Raw genomic sequence first — 23736 nt, 5'->3', positions numbered from 1 at the left:
CCTGAGGTGCGTCATAAGAGCTGTGTGAATAATAACTGCCGGCATTCCCGTGCTCAGGTGCATCATCAGAGCTGTGTGAATAATAACAGCTGTGAGCCCGTATCTGAGGTGCATCATCAGAGCTGTGTGAATAATAACTGCGTCAGCCCCATGCGTGAGGTGCATCATCAGAGCTGTGTGAATAATAACAGTTGTGAGCAACAGCATACTCTTGCACACACGCTCACTGCTCACCAATTCAAAGTTTGCTAAAAATTTTATGCAAAGCATTGTCATACACAATGCCAATAACTCAAACTTTAATGCTGCGAGACCTATTGCATTGTAAATGCTTGTTTGCATTTCTATATGGTCCAGCCTTGTCCACGTCCAAAAATGGACTTGTTGGAAGGTCTAGATTGTCCCTTTCCCAAACCAATATTTGCTTACAAGAAAAACCAGAGCATAGGGCAACAACTAATTAGGGCTGATATTACAGTGCCAAAACCCAAAAATGACTTGCTAACTCAGTGTAACATGAAACCTATTGAGGGCCACCATAAATGTGGGAATTGTGTGGCATGCCCCAATACCATTGAAGGGAAAGAATTTTGCCATTCAGGAATAAAATGGAAACATCAGGATTTCTCAAATTGCAGAACTAAGCATGTTATCTATGTGATACAGTGTCCATGCATGTTGATTTACATTGGCAAAACAAGCCAACAGGTAAATATGCGAATCAGCCAACATCGCTCACCCATCAAGAAGAAAGTTATGACCGCACCCATGGTTGAGCACTTTGTCGAGAAAGGCCATGATGAACATGACTTCAAATGGTCTATCCTGTTCACGGCCAAGCAAACCAATCGCTGTCTTGATGTAGAAAGAGTCCTTTTACAAAAGGAAGCTTACCTCATTCTAAAATTCAATAGCACTCAGACAGGGTTGAATAACCTATCTGAAGTTGCAAGAGTATGAAATTTCGTCTTCACTTAGACCGAAGTGGCAGTTAGTGACCACTGACCCTCATCTCATTTTAATCTTTGGGTTTGAGCCCTCTTCCTTAATGAAAAATGGTGACCTTGGGGCTGCGCGGATTAAGGGACCAGCCTCTACGCACAGGAAGCCCTTCAATTCACATACTGCGTTTTAGTGGTAGGCCCACACGGTAGGCGCAAACACAACATGTCCTTGGGTATAATGAATAACTAAATGACTAGCTTGCGACATTTCTCTAGCCACACATACCTTTAATCCATATCCCACACTGCAATCGGGGATTTTAATTGAAAAGATAGATTTCACTACAAGAACAACGTCCTCGCATCTGAGCATGACATAAAGCACGCCCACAAAACGAGCGGCCATCTTTGTTGAGATCGACCGGGACGTGTGTTACGTCCAGAGTGACTCGAGAAATAGATAAGCGCTTTGCCGGATTTGTGGTAAAACCAGCTTGACTAAGCACGCTATCCAAAGGGGTTACAATGTTCCCCTTTTGTCTTTTACAGTACTCGAACGTGTGTGGCAGAAAACCGCCGTATAAATCACTTTAGATGATCAGGTAAGGGCCTCATTGCTCCAATGGAGCCCCCCAATTAGCTAGAATTGTTTGAAAGGCAGGACAGCAGCATTGAAACGTTTTTAAATGTTTTGCAGCTCTGTATTTTCACGACATGGAGTGTTTGAAAGTGTACATGTGTTGAGTAAACTCCACATACAACGCGAAGAATCAGAAAGGAATCTGCTAACAACGAATACAAAGGTAGGCCACATAATGGCTTTCACACTAGTCTAGAGAGGCTCTAGGTTTGAATAATTTACACTTCGCATTTTCTAAACAGCCCCCTGCACTTTTCACTGCCAAAACGTTGGGGAATTAAATAAAGAAAATTTTCCGAGCATAACAAGAGATTCTTCCACAGTCCACCTCCTAAATCTGGTATGTAGTCTTAAGTCAGAGACATTGCATTGGTCATTTGTGCAACTGTAATGGAGATAAACAATGAGATTTTTAAACACAAAACTTTATTGTTTTGTTGTTCACATCATACAGACAAAAGAAAAAAGGCCCAGATGAGATTCCAGGAACTGGTTTCCTGTAATCGAAACGCGTCGGCATACTTGGAGGCACAGGCATACTTGGAGGCACATTTGAAGGAATAATCTACTCACAAGAACTATTTGTTAGCTTTAACACCATGAAAGAGTATCATTAATTTGACTCTATTCCTTACGCTCTCCTTCCTTCCTGCCTTTCTTTTCCTCCTTTTGATTTTGTCTCTCATTTATTGAGATTAAGTACACATCAATTTAATGTGTTTTTTGTTGTGATGATGTTTTTTTGAGTTTGTGTAGATACATTGTGACATGTTTTGTTTATAAATTGGTTTGTATAGTATTGTAAATATATGTACAGTTTGTCCTACCTTTGCTAATGAATATATATGTAAAAAAACTTTGAAAATTAAAAAAGAAGTCAAAGGTATAAAATGTAAGTACATGGTCAGAATTCAATAAAGAGTATTCTTGACCTTCATTAATTGTTCTTGTTTTTAAAAAAAAGAGTGGTCTAGGCATTTGTGTGTTTTTTGCATTTATACATGGTCCAGCCTTGTCCACGTCGAAAAAGGACCTAACTCCTTTGGGTAATAAATTTCTTGTATTGGAGCATGGAAAACTAGTATATTTCATGTAATATGGAATCAAGCTGAATTACTGTTGTGACCCAAATTGCATAACAGTGAAACGTAGAACTAGACCTGAGTACTTGGCAGTGTAAATTAACTGTTTACATTGGTACAATTGGACATTGTCAGTAGTATGGCCATATATCAGCCATCTTTGTTTGGCCTGTAACTGGGCTGCGTCTCACGCAAATAGATATAGGTTATAAACTGAGATATATTTATATAGCCGTTTGTCGATACTAAACATCTCTGACAATTTCTAAGTAACTGTTATCCAAAATAAAAACAAACAGGATATGCTTTTAATATTTTCACTCTAAGGCATAACCTGTGGAAGAGAAAAGAACTTCATAGGTTAGATAGTCTCTGTGGCGCAATGAGAATATTCTCAAAACAGGCCTGACTAAATCATCAACTGGTTATACAGCAATATGAAATATATGTCTCTTTGCTGAATCGACATTGGGTCCATGCCTCTTAAGAATGGATTACACCTGAAAGTTACTCCCAACAGTTGTCTTTTGATGTTGAATAAGTGAACACTGGCCCTCTGATGCTTGAGAAGCATGACCAACCCGTCTGTGGCAATGATTACTATCAGTAAGTACAAAAAGAGAACTGGAATTAAAAAGGAGTAATCATGTGTGGTAGAGCTGGGAAAGCTGGGATATTTTATGAAGCCTGTGGTCCATAGAAGCAACGCAGGAGAGGGTTTGACCGCTTGAGAACATCCCAAGTAAAAAGATTGAACAAAGAAAAATGCAGGACTTATTCGCTTTTCTGTCTTGTGAGGAAAAGAAGAAAAACTACATTGTAATATTGTGCTTTGCACATGTACAGCAAGAAGTATTTAGGAAGGGGTGTAGCGTGCGCTGAGGCATGACATCTTGCAAAATAGGTCATTGGTGGACATCATTCTGCTTGACAAAAAGACAATGTAGTGAAACACAAGAAGCACAAGAAAGGAAGAAAGTGAAGTAGAACAAAAGGAGGAAAGAGAGAGTGAGCAGCAGGAGGAAAAGAATGACAATAAAGAGAGTGAGCACTAGTAAGAGATGAAGGTGAAGAAAATGGAGGAGATGAAGAGAGAGAGAGAGAAAGAGAGAGAGAAGGGGAAAAGGAAAACAGGGACGTTGGAGAAGGTGGAAAGGGAGATGGGGAGTGGAAGCAGGGTGAGGATAGATTGAGAGGCAGGAGGAGAAGTATGAATGTGAAAATGAGGATGGGTTACAGAAGAATAAAGAGTATAGGCCCAATGTAGACCCGTAATAGACAAAAGAGAAGGAGGAAAGTGGAAACAGCAGATGGGGGGGGGAGATAAGGAGGAAGGAGAGAGGGAGAAAGAAGAAAGAAAGAAAGAAAGAAAGAAAGAAAGAAAGAAAGAAAGAAAGAAAGAAAGAAAGAAAGAAAGAAAGAAAGAAAGAAAGAAAGAAAGATACATTAAGAAGAACATGGCAAGGGAGAAGGAGGCACAGAATACTGAGAAAAGGAGAGCAAAAAAGAGGGGGGAAAGACACATTGAAAATAGGAGGAGAAATGGAGAAGGAATAGAAGGAGGAGGGAAAGGATAATGGGAAGGATAAAGAAAAGACTGCAGAAAAGTAGAAGAAGCAAAAGGAGAATGTTGAGATGGAGAAAATACAGAAACATGTGTATACGGAGTAGAAGAAGGAAAGAAAGGGTCAGTGGAAGAGAAGCAGGAGATGGGTGGAACAATAAGGGAAAGGAGCAAAAGGAAGGATGGAGACACAAGATGCTTTCACTAGATCACAGAAAGTGACAATATTTTGGTTTAGTTCATCAACTTTCATGATTGTAATGAGCTGAATAGTAAAGATGGTGGGACCACGGCCACCTATTGCAGTAATGGTGAAAGGACAGTGTCTGTGAATTATCAAGAACATATTGAGAGTTAAACTACAGATGAAATCATAAATATGTATTACCATTTGATAAATGTTGTGGTGTGACATGTCATGGTCAAATAATGTTGCTGTTTATTTTTTAACTTTAAGGAAGTATCAAATTGCTCTTAAACATGTGTCATCAGGTTAAGAATTAATTTCACTCTAAAAAGTTAGTAACTATTTTATTTTGGAAGCGGCTGGTCACCAAAGAGATCTCATTCAGAGCGTTGATGTGAAAATCCTCTTGCAATGCAAATTTTACTTTGGTGGTAAATCCATAATGGGGATATAACCCCCTCATGTAAATAAAATAATGTAACTCTCATGAATGTTAATCACTTTATCCTCAGCTTCTGGTACATGATGTATATGAACCTGAATTGAAATAGAAAATTGCCAATTCAAAAGTAACACAATTGAAAAATATTTCTCAATATCTACAGACCTGTGGATATGACTGTTTAAGTGTTGAAATGACTGAAAAAAGACGCCTCCAGTTTTCATCTGTCTCCATTACAGGGTAAGAGGCCTCCTAGTTTCAGGAGAGGCCTCCTTGAATCCTGTGACTCAGAGAAATGACCTGATTTGTCTTGAAGGTAAACTTTGTCCTGGAAATATATTGAATGTGGGTCAACCTTTCTTAACCTGGAGCACAGAACACTGAGCTCACAACTCTTATTTTTAACCAACCTATGAGCAGAAGCTCAAATTAAAATAGGCATAAATCATTTTTTGCTCTTTTTAGCACTTGCACCACTGAGAAAGTCGGGGGATGGCTGTGCTTACTTGTTCAATGATTCCACCACATTGACTTATGTTCCTATGACGTATGTATTGTGATGAAGAGGGCGTGTCAGGTGTGTGACAGGTAATCAGAGGATAGCGTATTGTAACTGGTTCTATACTCTCTTTGGTCATGAATCCCAAAAGCGTTTTCCAGATTTGGCTATGAGGAAAGATATATATTGTTCAAGTGTTAATCTGCAGAAGTATTTGCACTTGGGTGCATAATGTGTGAGTGTGCAAGTATTGAGGGTGTGAAGAGAAGGAAGGGCTAAAGTTTCCACCTGGTTGCACTGCATCTCCACTAGGGGAGGATTGAACAGGCACGGGGTTCTGAAAAGGAAGACACAAGTAGACAGGGGGCAAAAAAAGGTCCTGTCCACTGCTCATGAATTACATGAGCGGTGATGGACCAAATTACATTCCCACCATAATTTATTTGTACTTTTGTATTTGCATGTGATATTTCATTAGCGTGAACCTATCTGAAAGGCGGTGGATCTCTATACAGGGTCGAGGTCGAGTGATGGCGGGCGTTAATGCATTGTAATGAAGTGTTCTTTACAAAGGTGCATCTTCAACTCTTTCCGAAATTGAGCAGCATTTGGGCATTTCTGATGGATATAGGGATATTGTTCCAGATCCTGGGTACATAGATTTTAAAGACTAACAGTCTAATGATGTCCTGAATCTGGGGTGCCGACAACCACCAGTGTCTGCAAGGTAAGTGTGGTGCCAGTCATGATGGCTTTGTAAACGATGCAGCTGGTTTTCAAGATGGGTTCGGCTGGCAATGAGAGCCAATGGAATTCCATGAGGCTGGAGGTGATGTGATCCTTTTTTCGTCAGGCCCTGGATGACGTGGTGCACCATCTACGATGATTCTAAGGGGGTGGCAGTGTAAAGTGCTGGTGGCCATAGATAAGGGCATGACCACCACCCAGATACCAGAATACTGGAGCTTGAAAAACAGATGTAAAGTCACTTTCAGAAAAAAATGTTTCACCCTCTTTAGAAGAGAAAGTTGGTACCAGGCTGTCCTTGTTTTTTTTTGCCAATGTGTTTATTAAGGGTAAGATTGGTGTTCAGGGTCAATTCAAGTGGCATTCAGTGAAAGATGGGGTTCGAAGCACTAAAAGTTCATGTCCATCACCAGGTTTTAAGAAGTCACTAATTGGTTGTTCTTGGCAAATAACAGGAACTCTGGAGATTTAGAGCAAAGGTGTGACACGTACATCCTTTAAAGTACAGGCATGTCCACCCCAGGAAGGCTTTAGGTGCATAGATGCAAGCCTACCGATATCAGCAGGCTCTGCCACCATGCCCATGTTGTTTAAGGGAACCAATGCATAATAATGCAGTAGACACATAACTTTAAGGACAGGGCTGAAAATGCAAGCCCAGACTCTCCAATCGAAGCCTGGTCCTCCTACTGACTGTAAATCCCAATCATGAATGTTGTAGGGGAAGAATGACTTTTTGAATGATATTCCTGGAATCAGATCACTCAACTGACATGTAAAGGTGCTGGACTGAGTAGGCTCAGACTGAATTGTCTATTTTCTTCAGGTGAGAATTCCAGTTTTTGAAGCATTGACTTTGGGATGGTTCCAGCACATCCAATTTTATATGGCCAAGAAGCAGTGCCAGAACAGGGAATGCTTGTTTTCTGATGTTTTCCCTCATTTTACAATGACTTCAGCTTGGTAATCAAAGTTGGAGTGAGTGCATCCAAAAACTTTCATTATCGTCAATAAGTATTAATCAGAACAGGTCTTATCATGGATCCTATTATGCACTTGAGTGAACAAGCATCAATTGGAATGGAAATGTAGGTGGGAGAACATGCAAATTCACCCCGAAATAAAAGGCGGAAGAGATTCATTCCTATTATGGGATGGGGTAGCGAAGAAACTACTCCAATGGGTAGAGGTAGAGTAGATCTATGTATTAATACTTTAAAAGCCACCTCCTATGCTTTTCTCTCAGGTAGATCTCCTCACAATTCTCTCATTGGGATTCCAACTACCAACAATCGATGACATCATCGGGGTTAAGGAAAGTGGCATCATAGGGTGTAAGTGAGTTTACCACGAGCAAGTAGAGATAATAATAAACGTTTGCTAATAATTAATAACAAATATAACACATTGTTCCCTTTATGTGGTGTGAAACCATTAATACAGAGTGCATTATATTAAAGTGACACGAATGAAGTAAGAAAATATGACGAGAAAAAAATACATAACAAGGTATTGAGGTAATAAAAATATCATTATCTTTATTTCTAATATATAATACAATACATCATGGCTAGTGACGTTCATATTGTGCAGGATGTTTAATAAACGCTGAATAAACATGTGCGATGGAACTACATCTCAAATCATTACATAGTCCTTGTACCATACGGAATTTTGGCCTTGCCTAGAAACCTTTGAAGGAAAGGTAGGAGATTCAGCATTTACTCTTGATAAGTTGGAATGTCTGTCCCCATAAACGATGGGACAATGTGCCGATCTATCCAAACTCCAAGTGTAGACCCTTGCATCAGAACTACATTATGTTTTTTCTTAGATATTTTCATAGGATGAGATGAGACGAGATGAAGCAAGACAAAATGAGATGAGATAAGCTGATTGATCATCGTGTTGGCTTGGACTTTTAAGAATCACCAATTCACCTACAGTCCAAAGTTGATCCTTTAATCCTTGTTTAGAGTCATGACTTTCTTTGTTTTTATTTTGATGTTGTCAGACGCTTTCCTTCATGGATATTCTGTGAACCCACACAGGATCACCCCCATTGGGTTAATTGAGAGTGTGAATGGTACCTGGATGTCTACCAGCCAATGAAATAACAGGAGACTTCTCTGTTGCCAAGTTAACAGCAGCGGTTTCCAGGTACCAAGCCTACTTGTCGTTCTGGCCTTCTCAACTGAAATATGCAGCGTTAGAGTAAAGCGATTGAGGGCAAGGGGCTCCATTGAGTCGAACAAGATATGTGGTATTTGAAACTATTAAATGTCGAGACCTATAGCAAACAACTTTAATAAATCCTTTCTGCGCCATGTCGATAATGGCAGTTTCAGATGAGTGGTAAACGATCATTATCCAGAACTAAAGAAGAAAGTGTAGAGCTTTAGTTTATGCTGAAAAAGGAACTAATGTCTTGAGGAGTGAAGAGGAAGCATCATTCATGCAGGATCTAAACGGTGGACACTGTAAGCCATAACAATCTTGTGGGAATCCAGACCCAATCATAATAAGTTAATAGTGGATAGAAGGTTATGCAGGATAATCAAGTGGTAGTTGAGTACATACCACCAGTGTGAATATACTGACTTAATAGGAAATAACTGATCAGTGAGGAAGAGATGAAGGCCCAGGAGAAAAGGCAAAACAGTTGTCTCCCGCATAGACCGATTGATCCTCGTCACTGTTCGGTAGAGAAGATGGATTTATTAAGACTTCAAAAGCCACCCCCTAAGATCTTCTCTTAGCTGGTCTCCTCGCACTTCTCTCAGCAGCATTCCAACTACCAGCAGTCGATGACATCATCTGAGAACAATGAAAGTGGCAACATAGGGGGTATGGGATGTACCAATCAACCAGATGGGGTAAGTAAAGGTGATAATAAAAATGAACAAATAATTAACAACCATTATAACAGAAATCAGTCACCCAATTTTCACCAGCATTTTTAAGGTCATCCCAAATGAGGATTAATGCGGATGCAGCTTCACGCTGGGGTCTGATATCAACTTCGGCATCTGAAAGAGATAATTTCCTGCAAATCACTCTAATAGCAGGAGATCGGTTTCTCTTTCATCGTCCTTTTCCTTTAGGTCTGTAGTTGCCAATTTTCAAAGGTCTAGACTTTGCTTTTTGAGCATGTCTGGGCTGTAAGATGTTATGAGCCCCACAGGGAACTGCTGCTGAAAGTGGATATCAGTTGGAGCAGATAGAGGGAAAGGTCCAGGAGGACAAGACCTCTCCGGAAAGTGCAAATAGCTTCAGGATGTTACAGGTTCATCCAATTCAGCTACTGAGAGAAATGAGAGAAAGGGGAAAAGACAACACCAGGATTTGTAGGGTAAGAAGGCAGCTTGTGGAACCTGTGGAAGCTAGAATATAAAATATCATAACATAACCTGTATTTGTAAGGTGCTCCAATACAACCTGTGAGGAAAGATACTGCTTGTCTTTGTTTAGTTTCACAAAACACACGGAAGCAATAGGTTTATATATGATTTACATTGAAACAAATGCTTTGGTCAAAGACGCACTCCCAGCAAAACATCTGCACCTTTGAAAAGTCCAGAAATATAAAACAATAAATTGTAAGGATCAAAAATTTGAGAAAGCTACTGGCCACAGAGTGGTGCACCTGGTGCAGCTTTTGTGGGCTAATGGTACAGTTAGTGCGTGCCAAAACCACAGGCTCCATTTTTGAGTAACAGAATAGAAACATTTTCTGTTCATAACATGGCATGTGGGTGCTTTGTATGCTGTTTTCCAAGCATCACAAAAAGGGCGAGGACTAGAGCAGAGTGAAGAGGCAGCCGGGACTGCGGGAGAAACAGGGAGGGAGGACAGGACAGAGAAGTGGGAGGTGAAAAAAAGGAGATAAAACAATTTTAAAAACCAAGAAAAAAGAGGATCTGTCAAAAGAGAAAATGGGGGAGGGGGTCCAGTGTTAGGTGGACGTGAACAAGCAAAATGCTGTCAGACAAAGTAAAGAGAGTGAGTGACTGAAGAGAGCTGACCCACTGGTCCATGCTGTGTGCTGCGGTAGGTGGAAGTAAAGGACTGATTAATAAGGGATTGGATGAAGAGCAAAGGCCGCTCTATGTATGTCTATAGGTATTTTTTATGTGCAATTGTTTGGGAAAAAGAACAGCCCTATGTTTAAAAAGTTCAGACCTAAAAACAAAGTGCGCCCATTACAAATATAAATCAGCGCCACGCACCACGAAGCGAGAAGGCCCTGCCAAGGCCGACCTGAGGAACCAAAAGCCACTCCATTCATCTCCTTGTGCAATCTCTCTTTCCATCCTTCCATTCTCTCTCTCTCTCTCTTCCTCTGCTCCCTCTCTGATTGCTTTCTCTCTCCCTTCCCCACCTCCCTCTCCTTCTCTTGAAGCTTCCTCATGCCAGCTGCAATAAACCTTGAGGACCTTGGGAAAGAGACAGCGGCACCAGAAGTTAACTAGGGGATTTCCCTGCGTGTGTCTCACACAGGGAGGCAGTGTTGACAGGCAGCAGCTGAGCCCTGCATGCCTTGGCTTCATCTCAGTAACCCTCTCTTCTCTATAGAGGGGAGCATAGTGGACTTGGGAAGTATGAGACTCATACTATACGGCCATTATTAGGCCTCCCGTGGTAAGTTGCCTCTGGGATGGGGTCAGGACACTTCAACTCCAATGGAGTCTTAAATCTGACCCCTTTTTGTTTAGTGTCAGCGAGACCCAGCCTTTCGCCCAGCCTATGAGGAGGTGGGTTGCGTCCTTGCTCTTTAATAATGGTAGGATTCTTTTTGAAGAATATACGACTAAAGAGCCAACCGATACCCCCTTGAGTGCCTGGGTATGTGCAAAACACAACAAAACCACCCCCCAAAGGAAGTAGATGGAGTTGAAGAACTCATAAGCTGCCGGCGTTAACAGATTTGATGGAATTTCTGAAGGCGGCCCTGACCCATCCTAGTCACTTCAGTGTCTGGGTCTTAATTCTCCAGTGACAGGAATGCAGGTAAACATCCAAAATGAATCCCCATTTGCAGATGCCGTGAGCCAAACTTTCAGTGTGAACATCAGAAGACATCCCCACCGGCATTTGGAGAATCTCCTTTATGATATTTCCATTATTTCCCCAGAATACTTACTGATGTTGATTTGCTCACAAGATTTCTCCTTGCTTCTAGCTTAGGCTAAAGCTCTCAAGTTTTTCCTACTTGTGAGTCCATCCTTTACTTTACATTCCAGCCAATGAATGGATCAGCAGTCCTTGCTGAAACTCTGGTCTAGCGGTAACTTAGTAGTGGCTAGGCTTGATTCTAGTAGAGATGTCCGCAAGAGGTAGCACTTGCCCACACACACCCCCCCACCCTGAATCCTGGAGATTTCACTTGTTCTGAAAAAAAAAAATCTTTCTGTATAATACCAGCAGCGCGATCTTTATTTTCTTTTTTTATTATGCCCTCTTTCCCTCTGAAAAACTTCTGCGGATGCCCATGCCTGCTTTATATTCCTAAAACTCTGCAATGAAAAGTTGACCTTGACTTAAAACTCCTGTTTGTTGGCTTTCCTCTAAATCCTGACAATGGTTCTGTTCCGTTGTATGGAAGCCAGGCATGGCCGGCACAGGTAACAGCGGTGGGGTGAGACGGGGCGGGATGAGATGGGGAGGGAAGTGGAGAGACAAAAGTATAGGGAAAGGGAAAATAAAATAATAAATAAAACCATTTACCTTGAACTCGCCGCATCACCGAACTGTGCCAGATTTTCAAAATAACCACTGACTGGAAGGAAAGCAAACCATCACTAAAATGTGAGTGGGGCAAAGGGGAAGTAGTGCCTGCAATGAGCATATTTTTCTCCGGGGAAGAAAAAAAAAAAGGAAATTGCACCATTGACCAAAGGAGCTGAATTTTCACAATGACTGGTTGTACAATATGCACAAATACACATTGTGGAAAAGACTCCAACAGAAGAGCAGATTTTGTGTGGCGCACAGGAACAAAAGAAAAACCAGCAGAAAATAAAGCATTACAAGTAAGTGCCCTACTAGGAATTTGGTAGACTGTGTGTATAGATTTGTATGGCTATCTGTGTATTAGTTCCTGCCTCTAATGCACCACCTTTATTCCTTCTCCGAATTAAGTGTTTGATTTGAAGCAAGCAAGGGTTCCATAGACCTTCTCAGTGTAAGCTGGAAGTGTTCACATATTTACTTATGTATATAGAACTAGTGTGGTCTAAATAGGAAAACTTGGTGTTGTGTGTGATCTACAGAGGACACTGGGTGTGTTGTTTGCACAATCAGATTTGCAGGTTTCAAGTAAAAGAAAAAAGTTGAATGCAACTTTAAAGTCAGCATGAATGTCAGTAGTAATTAAAAGTGATTGGTAGACCTGTTGATTAATACTGGTGTTTGGAAACAGGTTTGCTGTCACTGGTGTGGCTTTAGTATTGTAGAGTCTTTGTCTGATTTGGTGCATGTCAGGGCTTTACTTCTAGGATCACCTCGACTGATTCAATTCAAGTCAGATCTTGCATGAGAAGACGGTAGAGTGCAAGGATCTAGTGAAGGCAACAAAGGAAGTATTGTTGTTGGGTGTAAGGTCCCTAGAGGTGCTCCCAATTCTTCATTGAGATTGCATGTATACACGATTGTGCCATGAAGAATAGCTAAGGATGGCTTAGTATTGTTTTGATTCATACTATCACTGTTTCTTTTCACTTGTTCCACACTGGTGCAAACATGGTTGTTTTGTCTGACGCTCTGCAAGACAGAGCCTGGGTGCTTGGTTGCTTTGTTGGAATATGTGAAGAATTGAGTTACTGTGCGTAGTTTCTTCCACTCATTTTTTGGCAGTTGGGCAGCAGAATTTTCATTTTTCTTTGTATATGATACAAACATTCCCGCATACATGTGCATGGTCATAGCTCAAACAGATTGCGTTGTCTTGCCCACAATGTTATGTCATCGATGCACAAGCCACATACCCCATCATAATGAAGAAGTTTAATTAAATTGTGCAGTGAGGTCATAATTCTTCAGAAGTAACTGTGATATCATAATTCAATATAAATTGCAGTATAGTGATTACGACGGGGTTTAAACCAACGTTAAGGACACCCCTTTTGTATTCCTTTCTTGAATATATTTAAGTTAGTGTGTTTCCTCATCAGTCGGATGTTGCAATGTCTAGTGGTCTGAACCGTAGAAACAGCCGAGTCACGGCATTTCCTGAAACTTGAATCAACAACTAATATGGCTTCTTTAGATCTGAGAATCTTTAGTGGGTAGAGAGAGAGCTTTGTTACAGGGCGAGGAGGTCTTCACCATTCAATGTCCGGTGTGAAATCCTGAGAGTCATAGAAGAGATCTACTTGGCCACAGGATCTAGCCTCATGTGTGGAAGACATGTTGTTTTTTGCCGTGTTCTCTATCCATTCAATTTGCTCAAGACCATCTTAAGGATTACCTAAATAGATACCATTGGCTCGGTCTACCTGGAGAAGAAGAGGGGAAGGATTCCTTTAGCTTTGAGAGGAGGCCCATGAAGGATAAAATGCCTTTTAAGGTCCTAAGAAACCGGAAATATTATTTAACACATAGGGCAACGTGTGAGGCAGAGTGACGGAAACTGTTATCTGACTCACCCCTGCCTATGCGTTCAGGCATCCCTGTCACTGGTGGGATCCCACAGAAATTGGTTAAGACCTGCATAGGACTTATGAATAATCAGGAATAAAAAAAAAGAAATAATGCAATTCTTTGTTGAGGAAGTGTCAGTCTATAGAGCTTTAATGTATTTACACTTTAGGTGAAAACGGTTTAATAATAAAATACAAACTTGGATTGGCTGAAAGTAGAAAAGCCATTGACATCCATGCCAGTGAATCCATTATGGCTGTCCCTGGTTTAGCATGGTGAAAGATGAAGGGTCAGGATAGTATACCCAGAGGGTGGAATTGTTTTGCCTCAATTCAAGTGGTTGGGGGTGGAGCTCCAGCCACTGGAGTGAGTAGGATGGCAACAGAGCTACCGTTCTTCCTAAACCTACAAACCTACCTAGGAGGAGACACTGACCATTAGGAGAAGCTCAGTGTGGGTCAAGAGCGTGGGGTGACCAGAAAGCTACTGAAGGACGTTTAGCTGGTCCTGACCCAATGACTGTGTGGTCCTCTAGCCTCCAGTGGCAGCTCCCGATGCGAGCTGCACAGAGGAATATTCACCACTGTGTCACCATAGACGTGCACCACCTGCGTCTGCCTCCATTGCACGTGCAGTGCACCAGCCTCCGCCTGCATTGGCCTCTTGGACCGCAACAACCAGAGGTTTGCATATGCCTGCTGTGGCCTCCAGGGCCACACTCAAATACTCCCGGGCCACACTCAAATACTCCCGGACCACACTTAAAAACTCTCGGGCCACACTCCAATACTCTCGGGCCACACTCAAATACTCAAGGCCACACTCAAATACTCCCGGGCCACACTTAAAAACTCTCGGGCCACACTCCAATACTCTCGGGCCACACTCAAATACTCCCGGGCCACACCTGCTGAAACCGCCCATTCACCTGCATCGGCCTAAAGGGACTCAACTGCAAAAAAGTGGACCTACCTACATCGGCCTCTAAGACCGCAACTTGCAGTGTTGAACATCTAAATGTGCTGTCCCTAGTGCTTAATGTGCAAAATAATGAGTGCCAATACACAAATCTCTGCTCAAAAGCTCACGTCCGGTACAATTAAATGTTGGCACTCGTATACCGCATTTCATTCGATATTGTAAGGGATATACTACTCTGAGCCCCCTTTTGAAATGTGCAATATTTCGTAATGCTGTGCAATTTAAAGTAATTTTTTAGGATAAAAGATAAGCCCTGGACTGAATAAAAGTTTGGTTGTTTTTGAGTTCTGAGCTCTTGTCCCCCACTCTACCCGCCTGAGAAGTCTGTAACTGCTCATCCCCTGCCCCCCACTCTGTGAGTCAAGTTCAGAAAGGGTTAAACCTGACCTGGTGTGCACAGCCATAGTCGAACAGTCCCCTAGACACCAGTGGTGAATGACTTCAGCACCACAGTTCGGGTCCAGTAGCCGCTTTGTGCCCAGAGGTCACGCAAATGTGGCCTGACAACATGATAGCTAAACAAGTACTGGAATAAGTACTCAGGAAGGCACTGCAATGGGAGTATTCATACTCACTGCCCCGTTCCTAGGTCAGTTCTGCTATCACCGACACCAGCACTCGAACTCTCCACCTAAACACTATATCCCATGGCACCTTCGCTGCACGCACACCTGACCCACGGATATCAGTCTGTGGAACAGCAAGAGTATCATTGGCCCAAGGGTGCCACTGCACCAGCTGCACAATTTATAGCTTCGATCTCAACCATAGTTTAGTCTCTTTTTACCAATGTCCACCGAACCCTGCAGCTGATTTACCTTTGTATTAAAGTTTACATTTCTTCCAGAGCGGAGCTACTTTGTATCAATGTTCACATGAACTCCTTGAGTCTCTTTGTATCCATGCTTTCATTTGCACAGAGACTGTGATGACTTGTGACAATATTCACTGTTCCTTCCTGGGCTGAGTAACTTTGTATCAGTGCCACATTTCCTATTCAGGGCGGTTTCTTTTTTATCAAGATTCACACTTCCTGAAAGGCTGAGTCTCTTCACATAAGTGCTCACATTTCTGAGTTACTTTGTTATAAATGTTCAGATCTCTTCCCCGGGTTACCTTCTTTGTAACAAGCTCCACTCCTTAATGGCAGCCTTTACATTTACAAAGCTCAGTTATTTTGTGCTTGGTCTTATCTTAATTTAAACTAGCGTAAACCTTAGAAGGATGATAACTGCAGGCTGGGGCTGAACGTTTAATAAGTTGCCAACATACATTTGTATGATATGAACACAAACTTGTACTAAGTTTTAAATGTGTCTATAACATAACTCCATGACAACAGAGAATATCAGGCAGCCGCCCTCTCTCTCTCTGGACTCTAAACTCTCCACCACCCCAGTTCCTTTCCTAGAGCTCTGATGTCATTGTGAGCTATCATGCAGCGCTGTACAAAACTCCCTAACAAGTAATTAAATATGTGAACTTATTTTATTTTCATTAGTTCTTTATTTTACCCCATTTACCCATAGACTCCTCTCCTCTGATCGTAGAAAATTCAGATTATTTACACCCATTTGTTGAAAATTAAAACAAATACTGATTCTGGTAGACTTTCTTTTTTAGTTTTATATAGTGCGAACTAGACCCTAAGGTATCAGAGCGCTTTACAGGAGTACCAGTTGTGCTACAGTTGGACGCATTCATTTTGTTTTGTTAGGCACCGGGAGATTAAGTGATTTGCTCAGAATCACAGGATGTTGAACGTCCATGCCCAGACTCGAACCCGGTTCCCCAGCTTCCAGGTCGACTGCTCCAGCCCTTATACCACATCCTGAAGAACCAGGGTTTAAACCAGCGGCGTCAGGGGCCCGCCTAAGATCTTCGAGTTCACCTGTCTTGGTATACAGAGACACGGAATACTTCTGGATGGGATCAGAGACCAAGTTTATTAGCTGCAGCTAGTAACAGTGATCCTAGAAATACATCACAGTGTAAATTCTCAGGAGACTGCTCATTTTACTAAGGCGAGACGTCTCCTTTTATACCCAATATTCACATTATAAATGTACACCCACTGCACAAAATTCTAGCCAATAAGGTACATTTTCAAACAAAGTATCACATAACAAAAACTCAATTTACAGTATCCCAACCCAAAAGTTAATTATTAGGAATGTCCCAAATTCAATCTCCACAAGCCGGACAAACCTATAATTGAAAGCATAACCCATGTAATGAAGAAACATAAAAAAGAAACAGTAACAGATGCTGAACAAGATAAGGCGTGTGCAAGGAAACTAAAAGTTAACGATGTCCTAAACATTGATTGGCAATCTCAGACAAAGATCGATCAGGGAAATTGGCTTTGCGAGGTCAGTTTGAGGTGAAGAGGTCAGTTTCTTACAGTTCATTTCAGAGTCAAAAAGAAACCTAGTTAATGTATACATGAACTAAGAAGGCCAGGCCACTTCGTTCGCCAGGCTACCTTCACAGGCCTACGTGAGGGCAACACAAAATGGTGGCACATAACAAAATGGAGTCAGAATCGAGAATTACAGAACCTCAGACCCTCCTTTTGCCGTTACGTAGGCAATAACCTAAGACTCATGTTAATCTGAATCTAGGTCTATATCGATATTCATTAGGTCATCAAGGTGTTGCTGTAGCATCATCTTATTATTCTCTACTTCTCTCTGGACAGGTCTCCGAACACACATAGTAGCACAAAGACTACAAATGGCGGGACCACACTGGATGCAAAGACAACAAGAGAAAAGGATGGTTAAAACCATACCACGGAATGTCAGAGTCTTCCATCCCCATTTGGACAGCAGTCCCCAAAACCATCCTGTCAATGACCAGTCTCCTTCGTCTACATGGATAGACTCAGAGATTTTATACAACCTAGAGATGGCTTGGTACACTGTAGGGGCATTATCTGGTATGTAAACACAGAAACTGGATCCAATCAATTTACATACTCCTCCTCGATCTGCAAGTATGATGTCTAATACCATACGGTTCTGCAAAGTCATAAGGCGGTCCGCTTGAAGCTCAGCTGTAACATTACTAAGAGCACCTTCTGTCTCATTAATAGTAGCTTCAACAACGTGGACAAGCTGTCGAATATGCCTACTATTGACCATAGGACCCCAAAAGGGCAGGAAGCCCTTGAAGAAATCTCCTACTTCGTGTGCTGTAGTATCTTCCTGATTGAAGACACCTCTACCATATCTCGTTCTATGATAGTCTGAAGCAGTAGTGTATGTAGGGGGAAGCAGAAACGCCACATAACACGTTCCTGAAAAATCAGGTGGCAACCATGTGTAGGCTCTGTCATGACAAAAAAAATATGTGCCTTTAGATGGCACAAACAGTGGAGAAGTCCGAGATGAATAGACATAGGTTTGAGCACACACACTCTTGCCTAGCTGAGCTTTCGGAATCCGACCATTACCTTGCAAACAAAAATGGCCTCGGTGGGGTACAATCCAAATAGGGGGAGACCTTTTTCATCTCTTCTTCTCTGTCAAGCTGGTACTATATCCAGTCACGTTCCAACCAATGTAAGCCTGCACCTCATCCTTAGGGATAGCATTATATGCATCAATATCTCGGATCATAGCTACTATTCCACTTATCAAGGCACTATTGCTCGAGTTATCTTTAAGGGAACATAAGAGGTGTACCTCATTTGCATAGATAAACATGGTCTGAAAAGCCCACACAGACCCATTAAAAGAAAAAGGCAAAACCAAATCTGGCATACCTTTATCTGTGGTATGAGGCATAAGACCACAAACCCAACAATTAGTGGTATTTACTACTAACTGATGCTGATGCAACAACTGTATGAACGAGTTGTTGACAAATTCTGATCTCCTTGTCTGTTCATGTTCAGGCAACGTATAAAACTGGTGCAAAGAAACAGTAGTGAAAGAAAGCATAGGTTGGGAGGTGGGAACAGATGTCTGTTGTGTAGCATAGACAGTCCAACCCACACAAGCTAACGTGATACTTAAAAACTTCAAAAAGCACAATATTATAAAACATTTGCTATGTATCAATGTACAAAATCTTGTCTTAAGATCTATTTTCTCAACATCTCTTTCAGTTACAACAGACTCCATCCTCTAACATGCTGCTCGCGGCAATTTTCCTTCTTCACTCAAGTGTGCGTCCAGGCGTCCTAGATGTCCCAAGAACCGCAGACCTTTCGTCAATACGTGGGCCACCCCTTAAGTCTTATACCGCGACCCTACAGCTGAACCCAGATGGTGGTTCGAAAAAGGAAAATAGTCTCTTGTCTGAAAGAGTGTAATTCACAAAAAATTCAGATTTTATTTGTCCTTTTTAGACCTTAAGTTGTAGCGTTCTTTACCAGGCACAGTTTGATCCTGAAAGAGTGTCTCTGGGTGCGTAGTATCAAGTCTCAAACATGGCGGCACAGCTTCTTGCAAGACTTCATCATCTGCATGTTCTGACTGAGTCCATTCCAGATGTGCATCGCTAAAAGCTACAAATCTCGGAACCCTTTCCCTCTCGGAATCGGCAACACCTTCCCGGACCCACTTATCGTACGGTAAGGGCAAAGGTATCTTCCTGCAATGGGTACCATGTACCCAGTTTTTCTTGCCGAACACCTTAATAGCAGTCCGAGTTGTTAACAGGATTTGGTATGGACCGGTCCACTTTGGCTCCAAGTTCTTTGACCTCTGGAAATTTCTGGTTAGAATCCAGTCGCCAGGTTGAATCGTGTGGCCTGCGTCTACAGAAACTGAAGGCAAAGTGTCATGGACCTGTTGGTGAAGAACACGCAATTTAGCAGTCAAATCATGTAAGTAGTCAACCAACATAGGGTACTCGATATCACTGTACTTCTTAGGCCTCAGCACACCCCAGACATTCGCCAGACGTCCAGAAACAATCTTGTATGGGCTAAGTCCCACGCGAGAATGTACTGTCGTTCTCGTTGACAAAAGTGCCAATGGTAAGGCATCGGGCCATGTAAGACCAGAGCTCGCTTGCACCTTGGCCAACTTCAGCTTCAGAGTGCCAGTATAGCACTCGACCAGGCCTGCTGACTGGGGGTGATTCGCAGTGTGAAATTTCTGTTTAATACCCAGACCCGCTCATACTTTCTTCATAATCTGACCCACAAATTCACTTCCATTATCACTCCATACCATCCTCGGCAAGCCATATCTGGGAAAGAATTATTTGAGCAAAACCTTGGCTGAAGACAAGGCAGTATTATCCTTTAGGGGGTAGGCCTCTATCCATCTGGAAAAGGCCCAAACATCCACAAGGACATACTTCAAGTTATTGCATCCTTCCATATGAATGTAGTCTTTCTGCAGCACCTCGAACTGATACGTTGGAGGAGCAAAATGACCCGCTGGAGTTGGGGTTCCCTTTCCAGGATTATGCATCAAGCAAATCATGCAGTGTTTAACCAAATTCTCAGCACACCTAGGAATTCCACAATTCTGCCATACCGGAGCCAAAAACTTACATATCCCTTTTGAACTAATGTGAGCCAACCCATGAGCCATAGTAACCACCCGAAGCACATATGCATCCGGCAACAACCATCGCTGGTGCTCTGACAACTCAACCCAACAGCCTGTTGAATCCAACATTCCTGTACTCTCTCTCCACATACTCAATTCTTTCTCAGTAGCTTCTGCCTGAATCATCTTCACACTTTCTGTTGTATCTTCACACATTCCTCCTTCCACAACCCATCTGGCAGGACCTGCAACATACATCCGTCTCATCTTTTGCCGTTTCTCTCGCTACTTCATCTGCAAACGCATTCCCTCGACCCACATCATCCGTAACCTTCTTATGCGCACTACACTTCACTATCACAATTTGGGTCGGCAAAGTAAGTGATTCAAGAAGTTCACTCACTAATTGTCCATGCTGAATTTTCGTACCATGGGAAGTAAGAAATCCTCTCTCTTTCCACAAGCGACCAAAACTGTGAGCCACGCCAAATGCGTATTGGCTATCAGTATAAACATTCACTCTCTTTCCTTTTGACAACACACACGCTCTAGTCAATGCTATCAACTCCGCTGCTTGCGCTGAATTCTGTGCAATACGTGCTGTTTCAACAATTGTGTGCAAAGTTGTGACAGCATATGCTGCAGTCCCCTCTCCATTCCGAAGCTTAAAGCACGAACCATCTACCCATAGGGTACCATCAGGATTCGAAAGAGGAGTGTCTTTCAGATCAACTCTACCCTTCGTTTCCTCCTCTATCCGGAGTAAACAGTCATGCTGTCCCTGAGCATCTATCTCTACAAAAATCGGCAACAATGTAGCTGGATTCAATGTGTTGAACCGCTTGATGTGCACATGGCTAGCCAAAGGCGTCAACTCATAACCTGACAAACGCGCACTGGTAAGATGTTGAGTCTTCGTTCTATTCAATAGGGTATCCACTGCATGTGGGAGCATCACAATCAATGTATTATCTAATACCAAACCAGCAGACTGTTGGATAGAAATACCCGCTGCCGCTGTAGCTCTTAGACAACTAGGCAACGCCCTAGCTACCGGTTCTAAAGTAGCTGAAAAATACGCACATGGGCGCTGCTTGTCTCCAAATTGTTGCGTCAATACTGACAACGCACAACCTTCTCTCTCGTGTACATAAAGTGTAAAAGGTTTACTGTAGTCGGGGGTACCCAACACCGGAGCAGAACACAATGCAACACGCAATTCAGAACAAATCTTCTGACATTCGTCAGACCAAGGAAGAGGGTGTGGTGTGTCCTTAAGAGTAAGTGCCAACAAAGGTTTCGCTAGCAAAGAAAAATTCGGAATCCACTGTCTACAATACGAGGTGATACCTAAGAAGTCATGCACCTCTCTCTGTGTGCATGGCACAGTCATTTGGGCAATCGCTTGAATACGCTCTGGGGTCAATGGTCTTCCCTCCTTCGACAAGAGATGACCTAACTAGGTCACTTCTTGGAGGCAATACTGCAACTTCGAAGGTGACACTTTATGATGAAGGTCAGACAGGTGTCGCAACAAAGAAAGAGTAACTTCTTTACAAATCTCTTCATCATCAGCAGCAACCAACAGATCATCAACATACTGGATAAGAGTAGCACTAGAAGGCAATGCAAGAGTATCAAGCTGAGTTTTCAAAGCCTGACTATAAATGGAGGGACTCTCACAATAACCTTGAGGAGCGCGCTTAAACCGGAAACTGCGGCCTCCTAAAGAGAAGCCAAAAATATCCCTACTTTCCTCAGCAATCGGAATACTGAAGAAAGCGTTCTTCAGATCAATAAAAGAAAACCAAGCAGCTGAGGCAGGGATCATAGTCAATAAAGCAGTAAAGTCCGGGACAACAGGAAACTGTGGCACAACGATCTTATTGACCTCTCGAAGGTCGATCACAAACCGATACACAGGTGGCTGAGAAGAGTCAGTACGTTTAAGGACAGGCAGAACAGGACTGTTACACACATTACCTCTCGTTTCTTCAACCACACCTTTCTCAACCAAATTATAGATAATCGCTAAAAGAGCTCTTTCGCCATCACTGGAAATTTTGTACTGAGGAATGCAAGGTAATTTAGCATTCGACTTAAGGGTAACAACGTAGGGTGGAATCTGCAAGAGACCAACATCATTGGGACCTGTAGCCCAAAGTGTATCAGGGAGAGAACGCAGTTCCAGTGGAAGGCGATCCTTAGACAGATACATCGGGGAAATCACTTTCTTACCCACCGTAAGATGTACTCCCGAAGGAGAACAATGTAATGTCGCATGCAATCTTTTCAACAAGTCTAAGCCCAACAGATTCTCGCCACAGCCAGTCGTTAGAATAAGGGGAGCCTCCAATTCACAGGGACCAATAGAAAGGGGCAAAGGACAAGAAACCGGGTTACGAACTGGGGCACCAGAAAATCCTACTGAAACATTGGTCAAGCCAGACAAAGGTGCGCCAGGGAGTTTAGAGTGCATGATAGAACTCTTTGCTGCACCAGTATCCAAAAGAAAAGGTTCTGCCACACCTGATGTAATCACTTCAATATAAGGTCCACTCTGGTCTACTGGAACTGACACTACTCCCTCCCTTTGTCCATGGCTGTCCTAACTATCACAACCAGCACTCTCACTTCCAACATAATAATCATCAGTCAGACCCTCCAGGATATCGCGATTTCGCGGTTAGCCGCGTAATCGGCACTTTTGTAAAAATGCAGCGATTTTTACAAAAGTACCCACGAAATCGGCACTTTTGTAGAAATCGCGCGGCATTTTTACAAAAGCCGCTATATCCTGAGGGGGTCTGAATAAGTTCAGGGCCACTGCACTGATTGACGCTGTTCACAGAGCTCTGAGGCGGCGGGATGCTAAAAGACGCGTTATATGATTGGTCAAAACTATAGGACCCGGCAAAAAATCACAGCTAGCTTCAGTGTGATTCGTTAACGAGAGAAACTTTTACCAATAGTAGTCCTCTGCTGAATGTGCACGGATTGAATCTGTGACACGATTGGACAGACGGGAACGGTTGCGCTAAAGAGACAGTTGTGTTTGAAAGAGTTAGTGAGGAAAACGCCTTAGCAACGTGACGTCAATTAGAAACAGAAGCAGAATCCGGTGCCTTTGGTAGTCAGGGGCTCTATTAACTGTTTTGGGGGAATGTTATTTTGCCACATTGTTTGAAGTAAACATTTCCCCCAGTAGCAAAAGAATTAAACGCTGGATTGCGATTTCCGCAAGTAACATGACTGCCCGAAAGAAGATAGTTTGGATAGAAACTAGAAGCTTATAGAAAATCGTCTGTATGAATTTTCAACATGGCCTTTCTCTTTATTTACTTGAATTATCAGCTAGGGATCAAAAAGCAACAGTACAACACATTTTAAAGTGCTTTCTTATTATATTTACTATTTAAAGTATGTATTGAAAGTACAAAAATACCAACTTCAAATGTTTTTCTTCATTTTGGGAGCAGTTGGGACAGTAAAATAC

At 42.3% G+C, this 23736-nt stretch overlaps 1 protein-coding gene across 1 annotated transcript in view; it reads left to right on the top strand.

Moving 5' to 3' along the window:
* Positions 1 to 12058: 12058 nt before the first annotated feature.
* Positions 12059 to 23736, top strand: part of LOC147673376 (hepatic lectin-like) — a 102220-nt gene continuing 90542 nt past the window's right edge. The window contains exon 1 of the mRNA XM_086947235.1: positions 12059 to 12137. The gene's annotated coding sequence lies outside the window, so the exon portion shown is untranslated. The remainder of the gene's footprint in view (positions 12138 to 23736) is intronic.

Source organism: Lissotriton vulgaris, chromosome 12, assembly GCF_964263255.1.
Source record: "Lissotriton vulgaris chromosome 12, aLisVul1.2, whole genome shotgun sequence".
NCBI lineage: Eukaryota > Metazoa > Chordata > Amphibia > Caudata > Salamandridae > Lissotriton > Lissotriton vulgaris.
This window is presented reverse-complemented; position numbering and strand designations above follow the sequence as displayed.